We start from the raw sequence: 14,910 nt of genomic DNA on the forward strand, positions 1-14,910 counted from the left end.
TTCACACAGCAGGGTAGCAGCTGGCGTTACTGAACCCCACAGACACATAAGCGAGTGTTTCTCTCTGTGCGGACGGCACTTCCAAGCTACAACTGGCTGTGTTGGAGCCCAGGATCAATGCTCCGAGCAGGCTGAGGCCTACTTGGAGCAAGTAGAAAATAAGATGTTGCGTGATTTTGGAGGCAGCAGGAGACTTTGCCTTCCGCACAGCAGGGGAACAGCTGGCGTTACTGAACCCCACAGCTGTGTTGGAGCCCAGGATCAATGCTCCGAGCAGGCTGAGGCCTACTTGGAGCAAGTAGAAAATAAGATGTTGCGTGATTTTGGAGGCAGCAGGAGACTTTGCCTTCCGCACAGCAGGGGAACAGCTTGCGTTACTGAACCCCACAGACACAGGAGCGAGTGTTTCTATCTGTGCGGACGGCACTTCCATGCTACAACTGGCTATGTTGGAGCCCAGGATCAATGCTCCGAGCAGGCTGAGGCCTACTTGGAGCAAGTTGAAAATAAGATGTTGCGTGATTTTGGAGGCAGCAGGAGACTTTGCCATCCGCACAGCAGGGGAACAGCTGAGGTTACTGAACCCAACAGACACAGGAGCGAGTGTTTCTATCTGTGCGGACGGCACTTCCAAGCTACAACTGGCTGTGATGGAGCCCAGGATCAATGCTCCGAGCAGGCTGAGGCCTACTTGGAGCAAGTAGAAAATAAGATGTTGCATGATTTTGGAGGCAGCAGGAGACTTTTCCATCCGCACAGCAGGGGAACAGCTGAGGTTACTGAACCCCACAGACACAGGAGCAAGTGTTTCTATCTGTGCGGATGGCACTTCCAAGCTACAACTGGCTGTGTTGGAGCACAGGATCAATGCTACTAGCAGGCTGAGGCCTACTTGGAGCAAGTAGAAAATAAGATGTTGCATGATTTTGGAGGCAGCAGGAGACTTTGCCATCTGCACAGCAGGGGAACAGCTGGCGTTACTGAACCCCACAGACACAGGAGCGAGTGTTTCTATCTGTGCGGACAGCACTTCCAAGCTACAACTGGCTGTGATGGAGCCCAGGATCAATGCTCCGAGCAGGCTGAGGCCTACTTGGAGCAAGTAGAAAATAAGATGTTGCATGATTTTGGAGGCAGCAGGAGACTTTGCCATCCGCACAGCAGGGGAACAGCTGAGGTTACCGAACCCCACAGACACAGGAGCGAGTGTTTCTATCTGTGCGGATGGCACTTCCAAGCTACAACTGGCTGTGTTGGAGCACAGGATCAATGCTCCTAGCAGGCTGAGGCCTACTTGGAGCAAGTAGAAAATAAGATGTTGCATGATTTTGGAGGCAGCAGGAGACTTTGCCATCTGCACAGCAGGGGAACAGCTGGCGTTACTGAACCCCACAGACACAGGAGCGAGTGTTTCTATCTGTGCGGACAGCACTTCCAAGCTACAACTGGCTGTGATGGAGCCCAGGATCAATGCTCCGAGCAGGCTGAGGCCTACTTGGAGCAAGTAGAAAATAAGATGTTGTGTGATTTTGGAGGCAGCAGGAGACTTTGCCATCCGCACAGCAGGGGAACAGCTGGCGTTACTGAACCCCACAGACACAGGAGTGAGTGTTTCTATCTGTGCGGACGGCACTTCCAAGCTACAACTGGCTGTGTTGGAGCCCAGGATGAAGCATGCAGCAGGCGGAGGTCAACTTGCAGCTGGTTTTATAGAGGTTGTAGACTACTACTGATTGTAACCTTGCTCCACTATGGCCTCCGGCTCCACTGTTTCTAGTATTTCCCATGGCCTCCAACCCCGCCAGTTACAGCTCTGAAGTGGCGTCTGCACAATCCACACTTGTTCCTGTGTTACTGTGGCTCAGTCACGTCAGTTGATCCCCTGATGTGTGTCTGGCAAGGTCTCCTGCTCAGTCCTCATTCACACTACTAGTAATGGCGGTAGCACAATCCACACTTGTTCCTGTGTTACTGGGGCTCAGTCCCGTCAGTTGATCCCCTGATGTGTGTCCGGCAAGGTCTCCTGCTCTGTCCTCATTCACACTACTAGTAATGGGAATGTGGACAGAGCAGGAGACCTTGCCGGACACACATCAGGGGATCAATTGACGTGACTGAGCCCAAGTAACACAGGAGCAAGTGTGGATTGTGCAGACGCCACTTCAGAGCTGTAACAGGCGGGGTTGGAGGCCAGGGGAAATACTAGAGACAGTGGAGTCAGAGGCCTAAGTGGAGCACGGTTAACAATCAGTAGGAGTTTGAATGTGGATGGAGCAGGAGACTTTGCCGTCCACACAGCAGGGGAGCAGCTGGAGTTACTGAACCCCACTAACACAGGAGCTAGTGTGTTTTTCTCTGTGCAGACGACACATCTGAGCGACAACTGGCTGGCTGTGTTGAAGCCCAGGGATTATAGTTCAGGTGGTAGAAACATGAATACAACAGGAGACGTGGATATAGATGCCAAAATTATTTAGTCGGGAAGAGGACTGGCAAATTCTGGAGAGATCCAGGCCTTGTTCATTTTCAGAGAAATAAGCCGGTCGACGTTATCGGAAGATAGTTGCGTGCGACGGTCTGTTAGTACACCACCTGCGGCACTAAAGACGCGTTCCGATAATACACTGGCAGCAGGGCAAGCCAGCACCTCCAATGCATACTGGCTAAGCTCTGGCCATGTATCCAGCTTAGAGACCCAAAACTTGAAGGGAGAAGAGCCATCTGGGAGTACACTCACAGGGCAAGACATGTAGTCTGTCACCATCTGACGGAAACGTTGCCTCCTGCTGACTGGAGCCGTCTGTGATGGTGTAGACAATTGTGGCGGACACACAAAACTTTGCCACATTTGGGCCATAGTGGTCTTGCCTTGTGCTGAGGTGCTGCCTCTGCTCCCTCTTTGTGCCGAGTTTCCTCCACTGCCTCGACGCACAGAGCTGCTTTGTAAAGCACTAGCACCACTGCTGTCGGGTGGAATGGAAAACATGATGGACTGCACCAGTGTGTCTTGTTACTCCCGCAGTTTACGCTCCCGGTTCAACGTTGGTATGAGGCTTTGTAAGTTGTCCCGGTAGCGAGGATCTAGGAGGGTGTACACCCAATAATCAGCCGTGTAGAGAATGTGGTTGATGTGGCGGTCGTTTCTCAGGCACTGCAGCATGAAATTAACCATGTGCTGCAGACTCCCAACTGCCAAAGAACCGCTGTCCCCTGCTTGAGGCGTGATCTCTGCCTGCTCTGCATCACCCCACCCTCGCTGTACATACTGACTAGAGCTTTGTGTACCTCCCTCCTCTGGAGAGATGTCTTCCTCCTCCATTGACTCCTCCTCATCCTCCTCACAAAGTGTCCCCTGCCTAGGCCTTTGTGAGGAACCACGTAGCGCAGACTGTCCAGAAGCAGATGGCATTTGGGACTCCTCATCCTCCACCTCTTCCAAAACCTCATCCCTTAGTGCTTGCAGTGTTTTTTGAAGCAGGCAGATAAGGGGGACAGATGTGCTGACTAGTGCATCATCTGCACTCGCCATCTGCATGGAATCATCGAAGGCACGCAAAACGAGGCAGATGTCCTTCATAGAGGCCCACTCAGTGGTGCTGAAGTGTGACCGGCGCACAGTGCGACTTGTTTGCGCCTGATGCAGCTGGTACTCCATGACTGCTGCCTGCTGCTCACACAACCGCTCCAACATATGTAACGTTGAATTTCACCTGGTGGGTAGGTCACATATGATGCGATGTTCCGGAAGGCGTAATCGGCGCTGCAGAGCAGCAAGGCGCGATCTTGCCGTGCTGGAACGCCGCAAGTGAGCGCACTCTATGCGGACCTTGTGCAGCAGTGCATCAAGATCCGGATAGTCCCTCAGAAAGCTCTGCATGACCAAGTTCAGCACATGTGCCAGACATGGGATGTGAGTGAGGTTGCCTAGGCCAAGAGCTGCCACCAGATTTCGGCCATTGTCACACACTACCAAGCCCGGCTGGAGATTCGCTGGCACAAACCACACGTTGCTCTCCTGCTTGATGGCATTCCAGAGCTCCTGTGCTGTGTGGCTTCGATTCCCCAAAGAAATTAATTTGAGTACAGCGCCACTCTCCAGATCTGTACCCGGCTCCACAACATTGACCCAATGGGCAGTGAGGGAAAGGTATCTTCCCTGTCCATGCTTACTGGTCCACACATCGGTGGTCAGGTGGACCTTGCTACTAACAGCGTTTAGTAGCTCATGCTTTATTTTTCTCTCCACATGTTTCTGCAGGGCAGGGACGGCTCGCCTGCTGAAATAAAAGCGGCTGGGCACGGTGTATTGTGGGACTGCCAATGCCATGAAGTCCCGGAAGGTGTCAGTCTCCACCAGCCTGAATGAGAGCATTTCAAGTGCCAGTAGTTTGGCAATGCCAGCATTCAGAGCCTGTGCTCAGGGATGGTTTGCCGAGTATGGCCGCCTTTTATCCCATGCCTGTGCTACCGATGGCTGTCGAGTGGCCTGAGAGTGTGAGGATGACTGGGAACATGGTGCTATGGGTGGAATGTCACTGGGTCTCCGGACAACAGTGCCAGAGGTTCTTCCTTGGCGATCCTGTGAGGAAGCCGAACCAGCTGTGAGTGAGCTGGAGGAAGAGGCCCCAACACGAGCTGAAGAGGTGGTATGTGGTGCTGTACGTTGGCCTACGTCTTCATTGTGTCTGTGTAACTCCACCTCGTGCTTGGTCCGCACATGTTTCCACATATTAGTGGTATTGAGTAGAGTTGAGCGAAACGGGTCGAAAAAATTCAAAAGTCGCCGACTTTTGGCAAAGTCGGATTTCATGAAACGAAACCCGACCCTAGGATGAGGTCGGCCACGAGGTCGGCGACTTACGCGCCAAAGTCGCGTTTCAAAAGTTTGTTTTGCGCTCTTTTTCAGCCAATCAGGATCCACGGACACTGTGGGCAACGTGATGACCTAGGCACGGGTCACCACCATCTTTCAGAAGGGCATGCAAGTGATTGGCTTGCTTTGGTGGGCGTCACAGGGGGTATAAAAGGGCGTGCACGCCGACCGCCATCTTACTTCTGACGATCTTAGTATAGGGAGAGGTTGCTGCTGATTCTGTTGGGAGAGCGTTAGGCAGGGAAGAAGACAAAAAAACTGCTTCTGCTGCTAGCGATTTGGCCTGCACAACACACAAGTCACTGTGTGTGCAGTGCAAGGGGAGGCTATATTGTGGTGTATCAGTGGTGTTGGTTGTTGGGCTGCCTTTTAAGGCTTCCTGACACGCTGGCATTGCTGTTTACCCACTGCTCCGCAAACTGCTTTTTTAAAAGCAATCCAATCTCCCTTATCCTCTAGTCACTTTTGTCACAGCTGTGCCATCGAGCCTGTCACATATCGCTCAGATATCAGTGGGCCTCACACAATCCACAAGTGTCCAGTGTCCAAAAGTGTGCGCAGAGATTCAAAATCTCCATTATCCTCTCGTCACTTTGGTCACAGGCAGCTGTGCCATCGAGCGTGTCACATAGCGCTCAGATATCAGTGGGCCTCACACAATCCACAAGTGTCCAGTGTCCAAAAGTGTGCGCAGAGATTCAAAATCTCCATTATCCTCTCGTCACTTTGGTCACAGACAGCTGTGCCATCGAGCGTGTCACATAGCGCTCAGATATCAGTGGGCCTCACACAATCCACAAGTGTCCAGTGTCCAAAAGTGTGCGCAGAGATTCAAAATCTCCATTATCCTCTCGTCACTTTTGTCACAGGCAGCTGTGCCATCGAGCCTGTCACATAGCGCTCAGATATCAGTGGGCCTCACACAATCCACAAGTGCCCAGTGTCCAAAAGTGTGCGCAGAGATTCAAAATCTCCATTATCCTCTCGTCACTTTGGTCACAGGCAGCTGTTCCATCGAGCGTGTCACATAGCGCTCAGATATCAGTGGGCCTCACACAATCCACAAGTGTCCAGTGTCCAAAAGTGTGCGCAGAGATTCAAAATCTCCATTATCCTCTCGTCACTTTGGTCACAGCTGTGCCATCGAGCCTGTCACATAGCGCTCAGATATCAGTGGGCCTCACACAATCCACAAGTGTCCAGTGTCCAAAAGTGTGCGCAGAGATTCAAAATCTCCATTATCCTCTCGTCACTTTTGTCACAGGCAGCTGTGCCATCGAGCCTGTCACATAGCGCTCAGATATCAGTGGGCCTCACACAATCCACAAGTGTCCAGTGTCCAAAAGTGTGCGCAGAGATTCAAAATCTCCATTATCCTCTCGTCACTTTGGTCACAGGCAGCTGTGCCATCGAGCGTGTCACATAGCGCTCAGATATCAGTGGGCCTCACACAATCCACAAGTGTCCAGTGTCCAAAAGTGTGCGCAGAGATTCAAAATCTCCATTATCCTCTCGTCACTTTTGTCACAGGCAGCTGTGCCATCGAGCCTGTCACATAGCGCTCAGATATCAGTGGGCCTCACACAATCCACAAGTGCCCAGTGTCCAAAAGTGTGCGCAGAGATTCAAAATCTCCATTATCCTCTCGTCACTTTGGTCACAGGCAGCTGTGCCATCGAGCGTGTCACATAGCGCTCAGATATCAGTGGGCCTCACACAATCCACAAGTGTCCAGTGTCCAAAAGTGTGCGCAGAGATTCAAAATCTCCATTATCCTCTCGTCACTTTGGTCACAGCTGTGCCATCGAGCCTGTCACATAGCGCTCAGATATCAGTGGGCCTCACACAATCCACAAGTGTCCAGTGTCCAAAAGTGTGCGCAGAGATTTAAAATCTCCATTATCCTCTCGTCACTTTTGTCACAGGCAGCTGTGCCATCGAGCCTGTCACATAGCGCTCAGATATCAGTGGGCCTCACACAATCCACAAGTGTCCAGTGTCCAAAAGTGTGCGCAGAGATTCAAAATCTCCATTATCCTCTCGTCACTTTGGTCACAGGCAGCTGTGCCATCGAGCGTGTCACATAGCGCTCAGATATCAGTGGGCCTCACACAATCCACAAGTGTCCAGTGTCCAAAAGTGTGCGCAGAGATTCAAAATCTCCATTATCCTCTCGTCACTTTGGTCACAGGCAGCTGTGCCATCGAGCGTGTCACATAGCGCTCAGATATCAGTGGGCCTCACACAATCCACAAGTGTCCAGTGTCCAAAAGTGTGCGCAGAGATTCAAAATCTCCATTATCCTCTCGTCACTTTGGTCACAGGCAGCTGTGCCATCGAGCGTGTCACATAGCGCTCAGATATCAGTGGGCCTCACACAATCCACAAGTGTCCAGTGTCCAAAAGTGTGCGCAGAGATTCAAAATCTCCATTATCCTCTCATCACTTTGGTCACAGGCAGCTGTGCCATCGAGCGTGTCACATAGCGCTCAGATATCAGTGGGCCTCACACAATCCACAAGTGTCCAGTGTCCAAAAGTGTGCTCAGAGATTCAAAATCTCCATTATCCTCTCGTCACTTTGGTCACAGGCAGCTGTGCCATCGAGCATGTCACATAGCGCTCAGATATCAGTGGGCCTCACACAATCCAAAAGTGTCCACTGTCCACAAGTGTGTGCAGAAATTCTAAATCTCCCCTGTCCTATAGATACCTTGTACCTTGTTTTACATTACTATATAGTTTGTTGGATTTTGTCTACATTTCTACCAAAAATGAGGAAGGCTGGTGGAAGAGGCAGTGGAATTGGGCGGGGGTTGGCAGCTGGTAATGATGGTGTTGGTGGTGGATCTGATGGTAGTGGCAAGAGCAAAATAGGACCGAATGCAGGAGGTGCTGACCCTGCGTCATCGTCTGGCTACATAAGGCCTCGAACGCTTAGTTTTCTAGGAGTTGGCAAACCGCTTTTAAAGGCAGAGCATCAGGAAAAAGTTTTGTCTTACATTGCTGACTCAGCCTCCAGCTCTATCGCCTCCTCTTCTTCAGTTGTAAAAAGTAAAAGCACTGAGTCGTCATTGGAGGCTCATGTTCATGAACCACACCTTTCCTTGTGTCCTTCACCCCAACCAAGATTGAAGGATGACGCAGGCCATACTACTGATTACTCCATGGAGCTGTTTTCACATACCATGCCTGGATTATCAAATGAAATGGTGAATTACCCAGGCCAAGATGAATCTGACATGGAGTGCACTGATGCACAGCCGCTGATGGATGATTCTGCTGGTACATTCACTCAGAGCACTACATTGTCCTCGCAGTGTACAGAGCCAGATTTTGACCCTGATGAGACTCAGGTGCCCCTTCCCGCACACTATACCACCATACACGGTGACACACAGAAAGGTGCACATGACATAGAAGAGGAGGTGATGGATGACCCAGTTGTTGACCCAGATTGGCATCCATTGGGGGAAGAGGGTGCTGCTTCCAATAGCTCAGATGAGGAGCATCCACAGCAGACATCGACATCGCAACAGCTGTTATCTGGCAGGCCCGGAGCACTCCAAAGACAGGTTCCAAACATCAAAAGAGTTGCTGGACAGCTTGTCCAGAGGGTCAAAAGATCACAGCGTGCTAGGCCGCAAAATGTCTGCCAAAGTAGGAAGAGTGCAGTGTGGCACTTTTTTGAACAAAATCCTCATGATCAGGCCAAGGTTATCTGTAAGAAGTGCGCAAAGACCTTTAGCCGAGGGAAAAATCTGAAAAATTTGAATACCCGTTGCATGCTTAGACATTTAACCAGCATGCACTTGCAAGCGTGGACACAACACCAAACCTCAAGTGCCACATGTGCAACTGATTACAACGAAGGTAGTCAGCAACGCTACATTGTTTCCCCCACTGTAAGCCCACCGGTTAGCACAGCAGCAAATGTTGAGGTGTCGTTGCAAGACCACAGCAGTCAGGGAATCCCACTGTTATATCAACGAAAGACTGATTCTAGGCCATCAGAAAGAACACCAACTCCATCACCATCATCAACCCTCTCTCAGTCCGCCCTGTCCACCGCTACTTCCACCATATGCAGCTCTCAAGTCCAGCTCACCCTCCCAGACACTATGAGTAGGTCAAGAAAGTACTCAGTCTCTCATCCGTGTACACTGGGTTTGAACGCCCACATTGCCAAACTAATCTCGTTTGTGATGATGCCCTTTCAGTTGGTGGAAAGCACAGCTTTCCGCGAACTCATGGCCTATGCAGTACCACGCTATGACCTACCCAGTCGCCACTTCTTCTCTCGCAAAGCCATCCCAGCCCTCCACCATCATGTGAAAGACCGCATTGTCCATGCACTCAAGCAGTCAGTGAGCGGAAAGGTGCACCTCACAACTGATGCATGGTCCAGTCGGCATGGCCAGGGCCGTTACGTGTCCATCACTGCGCACTGGGTTAATGTGGTGGATGCAGGGTCCACAGGGGACAGCGGTGGTGGGACAGTGCTGCCTAGCCCACGGTATAGGAAACAGTTGGCTGTAGGCGTTCGACCCTCCTCCTCCTCCTCCTCCTCCAGAAGCGAAAGCTCGTCCACAGAGCGCAGTCGTACGAGCACTCCATCTGCAGCTGCCACTGTTGCACACGATGTGTCCCCCTATCGAGCAGCTAGTGGAAAGCGTCAGCAGGCTGTGTTGCAGATGATGTGTTTGGGCGACAGACACACCGCCGAGGTGCTGGCCGAGTACTTGAAGCGACAAACTGAGTCATGGCTGGGCAGTGTACATCTTGAGGCAGGCAAGGTAGTTAGTGATAACGGCCGTAATTTTGTGGCAGCCATAGCCCTTTCAAAACTCAGCCACATACTTTGCTTGGCTCACACCTTGAACCTGGTGGTGCAGTGCTTCCTCAAAAATTATCCGGAGTTAACAGCCCTGCTCCAGAAGGTGCGAAGACTGTGCGCGCACATCCGCCGGTCGCCTGTGCACTCCGTTCGTATGCAGAAGCTGCAGCGATTGCTCCACCTTCCCAACCACCGCCTCATTATCGACATTGCAACAAGGTGGAACTCCACCCTGCACATGGTGGAGCGGCTGTGCGAGCAGAGGCAGGCCATAATGCATTTGTGGGAGGATACACGGCCAGGCACTTTGAGAGCAGACATGGAGTTGACAGGCGTGCAGTGGTCGAAGCTGAAAGACCTTTGTAAAGTCCTTCAGTGTTTTGAGGAATGCACACGGCTGGTAAGCGCAGACGACGCCATCCTAAGCATGAGCATCCCACTTATGCGTCTGCTCATGCAAACTTTGACGCACCTTAAGGAGCAGGCGTCTGCAGCCAATGTTGATGAGGAGGAAGAGGAGGAGGGAATCCTTGATGACATTCAGCCATTGTCTGCTCAGGGACCTCTCCTGGACGAGGTGGAGGAAGAAGAGGAGGAGGAGGAGGATGATGGGGATGATTACTTAGGGGAGGAGGATGCATCTCGTGGGGCAAGTGAAAATGTTGGCGTGGCAAGGTCTGGTACAGGGTTTGTGCGTGACTGGAGGGATGTGGATTTGCCAGAAAGTGCTCCTCCACCCAGCACTCGCAGTGCATCATTGACACCGGGAACATTGGCCCACATGTCAGATTATGCCTTGCGGATCCTAAAAAGGGACCCCCGCATTGCCAAAATGATGAACGATGACGACTACTGGTTGGCCAGCATCCTGGATCAATGCTATAAAGGCAAATTACAAAACATCATGCCACAGGAGAACCTTGACCTAATATTGGCTAATAAACAAGCAACTCTGGTAAATCGGTTGCTTGAGGCATTCCCAGCACACAGCAGCGGTGATGGTTCTCACATGAGCCGTACGGGCCGGGGGCAGCTTGGCAGAGGTGTTCGTGGTGCACACAGCAGAAGTGGCGTTGGAGACAGGGGTTTCATGACAATGTTGTGGACTCATTTTTCAAATACCGCTCACACAACTGGTAATACTGCATCGATGGAAAGTGACAGGAGACAGCAGTTGTCAACTATGGTTACAAACTACTTTTCCTCCCATATCGATGTTCTCCCACACAGGTCATTCCCCTTTGACTATTGGGCCGCTAAACTGGACACCTGGCCTGAATTGGCCCAATATGCCTTACAGGAGCTCGCTTGCCCAGCTGCAAGTGTGCTATCGGAAAGAGTCTTCAGTGCAGCTGGATCAATCCTGACAGAAAAAAGGACCCGTCTGTCAACCCAAAATGTGGATGATCTAACCTTCATTAAAATGAACCACGCATGGGTTTCCAAGGATTTTGTCCCACCTTCCCCTGATGACACATAGGGTGACAGAAAAATGGCTTGCTTTGGTCCACCTCTTCCTGGTACTTCACCTATTTCGCCTTTTGCATCAGCTGAATGTCCAACATCAACATATGCCACTTTCTAAAACTCCCTAACTGTGCTGCCCCCCCCCCCCCCATGGCCGGGGTCACCACCTAGCGCACGACACCGTGCGAGTGCCGTTGCCCTGGACAGGTGGGTAGGCCGACTCTTGGGCGCGGGCACTGGCACAGGGTCCCTCATAGTGCAATCAAGTGTCTCTGATGGTGGTGGTGCACACCCGCCGTCAGACACACCGCTGTACTATGAGGGGCCCAGTGCCAGTACCGACGCCCACGAGTGGGCCCCCCTTGCTTGGGCAGGGCCCCAGCATTTGCAATCTTTACCTCTCCCTGCTCCTCCGCTGTGTAATCTGGGCGGTCAAATCCATACTGTGCCTGACACCGTCTGAGCCTGCCTCCTGAGACATATATTTTGAATGTGTACGCTATCCATAGATGTTATCCAGGGATACGGTACCCTTTCTAACCTTTGTGCAATCACGTGCAATCCATACTGGGCCTAACACCGTCTGAGCCTGCCTCCTGAGACATATATTTTGAATGTGTACGCTATCCATGCATGTTATCCGGGGATACGGTACCCTTTCTAACCTTTGTGCAATCACGTGCAATCCATACTGGGCCTAACACCGTCTGAGCCTGCCTCCTGAGACATATATTTTGAATGTGTACGCTATCCATACATGTTATCCAGGGATACGGTACCCTTTCTAACCTTTGTGCAATCACGTGCAATCCATACTGGGCCTGACACCGTCTGAGCCTGCCTCCTGAGACATATATTTTGAATGTGTACGCTATCCATACATGTTATCCGGGGATACGGTACCCTTTCTAACCTTTGTGCAATCACGTGCAATCCATACTGGGCCTAACACCGTCTGAGCCTGCCTCCTGAGACATATATTTTGAATGTGTACGCTATCCATACATGTATCCAGGGATACGGTACCCTTTCTAACCTTTGTGCAATCACGTGCAATCCATACTGGGCCTGACACCGTCTGAGCCTGCCTCCTGAGACATATATATTGAATGTGTACGCTATCCATACATGTTATCCGGGGATACGGTACCCTTTCTAACCTTTGTGCAATCACGTGCAATCCATACTGGGCCTAACACCGTCTGAGCCTGCCTCCTGAGACATATATTTTGAATGTGTACGCTATCCATACATGTTATCCAGGGATACGGTACCCTTTCTAACCTTTGTGCAATCACGTGCAATCCATACTGGGCCTGACACCGTCTGAGCCTGCCTCCTGAGACATATATTTTGAATGTGTACGCTATCCATACATGTTATCCAGGGATACGGTACCCTTTCTAACCTTTGTGCAATCACGTGCAATCCATACTGGGCGTGAGAACGGCTGGCGAGCTGTTAAGCAAGCTACAGCACCTGTCCAGACAAGTACAGGGATTCCCTAGCGAGGAGACTTATTTGATTGTTTTCAATGTTGGGACAGCAATTTTTGGGGAGCACTATACTCTGGAGAATGATAGATGGGGCCCACCATACACTGGAACATTCCAAAGGTGGACATCAGACACTGGAGCAGCATTTACAGGGCCCATTATACACTAGAGCATTAGAAATGGGGCCCATTATGTTTGGAGCATTATTTGGGCCCATAAGACAGTGGAGCTTCATCAATGGGGACCAACATATACTGTAGCATTATGTGGAGCTCATCATATACTGTTTCAAACATTATATGGGACCAATGATTCTGTATGGAGAAATAGATGGGCCTCGTCATGAGATGTAAAAAGTGAGGTATTTTTCATTGTACTATACCGCTATTTATCTGCCGTATCGGAGCATGATGAGTTGTGGTATGTGTTAAAGGGGCGCTCTTTCACCCAGGGCACATGAAAACCTGCAGCCAGCCCTCCCCCCCCACAACTTTAGCCAAATAACCCCCATTTTTCAGTGCGTAACTTGTATTATGAAGTTAATTAAGGTTGACAAGCTTAAGTAAGAAGAATTGATGCTTTTGGCATTCAAATGGGCACTGTAGGTGTGTTTCCTGTCCTCCTCTCACTGCCGACTTTTATTCCCCATTGACTTACATTGGGTTTCGTGTTTCGGGATGACCCCGACTTTTCCCTATAATCGGACGATCTTGCTCGACCCGACTTTTGGAAAAGTCGGGTTTCACGAAACGAAACGCGACCCTAAAAAAACAAAAGTCGCTCAACTCTAGTATTGAGGTTGCTGACATATTTCCCTCTTTTGACTCTCTGATGACACAGCTTGCATTTGACAAAGCTAATGTCATCTGCAACTGTGTCAAAAAAGGACCACGCACTGCAAGTCTTGGGAGCGCCCGTTTTGCCTTTTGAAAGAGGAATGCTCCTAACGGGTGCCGAAGTGGAGGCTACAGGCAACCAAGTCTGCCCCCTCCCTCTCCCTCCTGTTTTGGCCGTTCGGGGAATCTCTTCCTCAGAGCTGCTCCCACCACCTTCCTGTTCCTCTCGCCATGATGGGTCAAGGACCTCATCATCTACACTCCCCTCTTCAAACACCTGCTTCTCCTGGGTAGTCTCGCCAGCACCGTACGCACCAGAAAGTGGCACCTGTGTCTCATCATCATTTGATGTGTACTGAGGTGTGCTGACCATAGGCACTGGCCAACCCGCCTCTTCAGATTCAGAGGGACAAAGAAGTTGCGCATCACTGCATACTCTCTCTTCTTCACATTCTGGAATGCTGCTTGGCTGGCCCCCTCTTTCCAAGCCAACAGATTCAGAGAACAGAAGTAGAGACTGTGATGGCTCCTGTCCAGGGCTCTCTGACTGCCTGGGCACTTTGGCAGGTGGTGAAGAGACAGATGGTTGCTCTGCGGTGCTCTGGCCCTGAGAGGATGTGGAAGTCATTGAAGTCGATGCGTTAGCTGCCATCCATCCGACAACGGCTTCAATTTGTTCCTCCCGCAGCAGTGGGGTACGACGAGGTCCTACAAAGATGTGCATAAAGGACTGTTGCCTGCTAAAACTGGGGGATGCTGACTCATTGGTGCCCGCAGCAGGCACAGAATCCCCACGTCCTCTCCCTGCAGAATCCCCACGTCCTCTCCCTGCAGAATCCCCACGTCCTCTCCCTGCTGAAACTCCACGCCCACGTGCCTTACTCCCTGCCTTCTTCATCTTGCTAGACTGATAACGATAGGCAGAAAAGTACAAAGGGGGGGCTTAGTGTGCTTATTCCTGAACAGCTGGTTACAGGTAGAAGAAACACTAATTTTATGAAGTGTGTGTGTGGACTACACTTTAATAGGAGCTAATGTGGCCTACACAACTTTCAAATGTAGTGTTTGGTGAACTTTATTGTTTTTTTTTGTGAAAAAAAACTAAAAGTTGTGACCAAAGATTTGAAAGTGATAGTATCACCAACTTTTTGGAGCTATTACAATGCAGGCAGGTAACCTACAATGCAAAAGATGAGGCTCCAAAAAAATTGGGCAATACTAAGATGAAGGGCACAAGCCAGAAAAAAGGCTCCTCTATCTACTCCTATATAGTGTTTGCGATCAACCAGTGTAGATGGATACGGATGGATGCACACTAATAGGAGAAGAAAAAATGAGCTGCAGTTAAAGAAAAATATGTGTGAGGCAGTGACGCACGCTGAGCGGCCTACAACCAGACGTA

Source organism: Dendrobates tinctorius, unplaced genomic scaffold (genome assembly GCF_039654945.1).
Source record: "Dendrobates tinctorius isolate UK_male_01 unplaced genomic scaffold, ASM3965494v1 ptg000083l, whole genome shotgun sequence".
Classification (NCBI taxonomy): domain Eukaryota; kingdom Metazoa; phylum Chordata; class Amphibia; order Anura; family Dendrobatidae; genus Dendrobates; species Dendrobates tinctorius.